This window comes from Tupaia chinensis, unplaced genomic scaffold (genome assembly GCF_000334495.1).
Source record: "Tupaia chinensis unplaced genomic scaffold, TupChi_1.0 Scaffold000688_1, whole genome shotgun sequence".
NCBI lineage: Eukaryota > Metazoa > Chordata > Mammalia > Scandentia > Tupaiidae > Tupaia > Tupaia belangeri.
This window is the reverse complement of record NW_006160211.1, coordinates 1,879,225-1,883,630: the sequence shown is the minus strand read 5'-3', so window position 1 is coordinate 1,883,630 and position 4,406 is coordinate 1,879,225. Positions and strand designations below refer to the sequence as shown.

General features: G+C 46.9%; 1 non-coding gene across 1 annotated transcript; it reads left to right on the top strand.

Moving 5' to 3' along the window:
- The first annotated feature begins 784 nt into the window (after positions 1 to 784).
- LOC114010043 (U6 spliceosomal RNA) lies at positions 785 to 890 on the top strand. The gene has a single exon (XR_003551437.1). It is a non-coding gene; the product is annotated as a U6 spliceosomal RNA (small nuclear RNA).
- The last annotated feature ends 3,516 nt before the right edge of the window (positions 891 to 4,406 follow it).

Sequence of the window (4,406 nt, the reverse complement as noted above, 5' to 3'; positions counted from 1 at the left end):
AGATCCTGGGTCCTTGAACAAGGCTCTTTATTAGATGAAAGTTAACTGCAATAGAAAAGAGCAAAAATCTGGTTTGTAAAGGTACTAATTCAAAATAAACATTTACATTTCTTGCCCTTTTTTCTTTTCTTTCTTTCTTTCTTTCTTTCTTTCTTTCTTTCTTTCTTTCTTTCTTTCTTTCAGGTTGTTGGAGAGGTTTTTCCTATAGGGTGTGTGTGCTCACCAGAAAGACAGAGACAGACAGAGAGACAGAAAGTGAGAAATCACCCCCCGGGGGGATGGCCACACCGCAATCCCTTCTCCTCCATTCTCCTCTCGGGATCGTGGGTACGCACGCACACACGTGCCCGGTGTGAGTTTAAGCCACCGGGTCTAGGCCTCGAACCGCAGTTGACTACATGGGAGTCTAGCGACATAGCCATTACGCCAACTGCCGGTCCCGCCTTTTCTTCTTATATTGCATACAGTATAGAAGTGGAGCTGGGCTGTTATTTCTGTTATAACATTTTGTTTAATAGAGGAAATGAAAGGTGACTAACACTAAGGAAAGTAAGGCCCTTTCCTCCCTGGTGACTCTAGCCTGGGCTAATACTAACCATTTGCTCTAAATGTGCAGCCTACATTTCAGGCATGCTATTCTTAGGAAATAATCTCGCTCTTGCCAACCCACACGGTACCATGATCATGGGCCACACTTCACCGCCATGTAACAAGACGAGGCGATCCTGTCTCCCAGTGTGGCCCTAACTCCACCCTCTTTGCTCCTTTCGAGAAAGTGCACGTTGTGCTAGCTTCGGCAGCACGTATACTGCAATTGGAACGATACAAAGAGGACTACCATGGCTCTGCGCAAGGATGACACGCAAATTCATGAAGTGTTCCATATTTTTTGGAACTCAAGCAGTTTACCCAGAAGAAAACGATTAACTCAATTAAAAGATGGGAAAATGAGCTGAATAAACAACTCTCTTAGGAAGACTAAGGAACAGCCAAAAAGCATACGAAAAAATGCTCACCATCCCCCAACGTAAGGGAGATGCAGATAAAAACCACAGTGACATACCACCTAACCCCAGCCAAAGATTACAAAAGGTGATAAGTGCTGGTGGGGGGGGGATGAGGTGAAAGGGGAACTCTCCTACATTGTTGGTGGGAATGTAAATTGGTCCAGCTGCTGTGGAGAGCAATATGGAGGTTCCTCAAAAACCTTCAAATAGAACTACCATATGATCCAGCAATTCCACTCCTGGGTATCTACCCAAAGGATAGGAGAACACCCAGTCGGAAAAGTGCTTGGACAGCTATATTTATTGCGGCATTATTCACGATTGCTAACACGTGGAACCAACCCAAATATCCACAAACAGATGAAGGATTGAAAAAGTGTGGCACATACACTCTATTAAGCCATAAAAAAACAACACAATCCTGACACTTGATAGAAAGTGGACGAACCTGGAAGAGCTATCGCTGAGCGAAGCAAGTTCAGGCTAGGAAACAAAGACATTCATTGTACGTCTCTACTTAACATATACTGATGGTCTACACTCTACAGGAGGGACTGAAAGACTGGAGAACATAAGAGCATTAAAATTGTCAAGGACACTGGGGACAAAGTGGAAGGAGAGTGGGAGGGGGGCAGAGGGCAGGAAGGGCAATTTTGGAAAATATGGAGAAGACATTCGTGTTACACAGATACGGTTTGTTGCCTTTGGTGATGACGTATATAATAGTCTCAACTCGCCTGCTGTGTGGCGTACATCATGGTGGGTAAAATCTCGTTACAAGCTAAATGATGTATAATGACCGAATGTATAAAAATAATAAATAATACTAATAAAAATAAAGAAAGCACAGGTTGTGTTTCTCAGTCTACAACCCTCCAGTTTTGATCTTCCTTCACAAGGAGTGAATATCACCTTCAATATCCACTAGTCACAAAGAATCACTGCTTTAAACTCAAGATCAGTCTCATCCTTAAGGATTCTTACAGGCTAAAAAGAGATGCTTGGGGCTGGCAGGCGGCATGGTAGTTAAGGGTGTTGGACTCCCACAAGGCTAACCACAGTTCAAGTCCCAGACCTGGCAGCTTACTTTCTAACTTTCTTTATTTCTCTCTCTGGTCAAATTAAAACAATTAAATAAATAAATAAAGTTAAATTAGGTCTTTTTATTTTTAAGAGGTTTTTGCTATAGGGCGCGTGCGCTCACCAGACAGACAGAGACAGAGAGACAGAAAGCAATAAATCACCCCCCAGGAGGGATGACCACACCGCAATCCCTTCTCCTCCATTCTCCTCTCGGGATCTTGGGCACGCACGCACACGCGCCCGGCATGAGTTTTAAGCCACAGGGTCCGAGTCGCGAACTGCGGTCGACTACGTGGGAGTCCAGCGACATAGCCATTACATTAACTGCTGGTCCCAATAAGGTAATTTTTTAAAAGGGAGATGTATGGAGAGATAAGTAGGATTAGGCTTCCGTGGCAGAGATTAGGTGAACACAGGAAGACATATCTTTCTGTCTTCTAGGCTGTTTCATGCCCAGTGAGCATCATTCTCTGATTTATAAGATGACACTGTGTAAGGGGACAGCTGTCCTCTCAATAAACTGTGTGTATGTGTGTGTGCATATGTAATTATTACTGGACTAAACAACCATGCATATAGAATCTCTGTATGTGTTTCTTCGGAGTATGAAAAAGGACAGAGAATAAACCTCTGCCCTTTCTTATTCTCCAAATATATTATATTATATTGACGAAGGCTTGTTTTTTTGTTTGTTTGTTTTAGGATGTTTTTGTCTTAGGGCACGTGAGCTCACCCAGAGAGAGCCAATGAGAGGGAAAGTGAGAAATCACCCCTAAGGGGAATGGCCACACCTCAATACCTTCTCTTTCATTCTCCTCTCAGGATTTTGGGCATGTATGAATACACACCCAGCATGATTTTCAAGCTGTTGGGTCCGGGACTTGAACCATAGTTGGCCATGTGGGAGTCCAGCGCTTTATCTACCACATCACCTGCTGGCCCTGCTTGGCTTTTAAAATAAGATGGATCTCCTTTTACAAGTATTTAAAATTTTTTTGAGATAACTATAGATTTACATGAAGTTGTAAGAGCTTCTCTGTAGTTGATTCCCCTGGCTTTTTCAAGAGGTATACTTTTTGAATAACTTGTCTAACTGTGGTAAAATATCAAAACGAGGTAATTGTCATTAATGCAAATCGCTGTGCCTTATTAAAGTCCCACATTTTATGTGCTTTGCTTTGTGGGAGTGTGGATTTAGTTCTGGCAGTTTTGCCACATAAGTGATGTGTTTGCAGGGTGCTCGTGTGCTCTGGAGCAGCCTCTCTGACTTCTGATTCAGTTTCCTCATTTGCAAAATGGGTAGAATTTCTGCCTCCTAAGGGTGGTGTGAGGATTAAGTAAGATGATTTCTATGGCGTTTCCAGCACACTGGATTCCCAATAAATGTGTTTCTTTCCTTTCTTCTGCGTGTTCTCTCAGTATCAAGGAAGCTTTCTCCGGGTTCTGGCTGAAATAACCAGACTTGTGGGTTGGGGTGAATCGGCAGATCCTTCAATGGCAACACAGACAGCTCCGCAGCTCAAGAGCAACCGTGCCTGCTCAGGCCTGGGGCGCCCACCGCCGTCAGCACCTCTAGGCCTGGACTCGGGATCTCGTTTGACCCTACAGAGAGAAGTACAGGAATGGGGCGGTGAGAAAGCCAAGGCCGGGCAAGCCCGTGGAGGAAGGGGTACACAATGAGCGACCACTGGCCCTCGAGCCCCCAGCTCCAAGGAGTTTCCTTCCTGTGTGGCTTGTGACGGGGAGCTGGATGCCCCCAAGAAAGTTCACAAGGTTGAGGCAGGGGGAACCCACGAGGATGATTTAGACGGGTGCAGAAGCCAGTCTCGACGTGGTCGGAGAATGGCACTCACTCGAGAGGGCTTAGAGGCAGAGTTGGAGCCCTTCGGCCTCTGGATCCAAATTCTGATGACAGCTAACGGGCACCCGAGGGCTGGGAAATCCAGGGCCACCTGGAGTCACAAGTGGCACCTGAATCCGCACCTTAAGGTCCCACTGCAGCGGGGTCGCTGTTCTTTGAGTGGAGATGTCCTGTGCGGGGGAGGGGGGTCCAGGGCGCGGGGTGCCGTGCGGTCACTTTCGAAAAAAAAGCGAGGTGAGTGGGCAGCAAGCCGAGCGGAGGCATAAAAGTGCCAGCCCCGCACGCCAACCCTGTCGGCGACCTTGGGTCACAAGGCTCCTCCACCTGTGATCTGAGCCCCTGACGTTTCCAAGTTCAAACCTCGGAGGGGGGGCAGAGGACGGGACCCGTCCGCCAGTGCCCAGGCGGCGCCTCGCGCTCCTCCCTCGGCTGCCCGCGGGGGGCGGGGCCCGGGG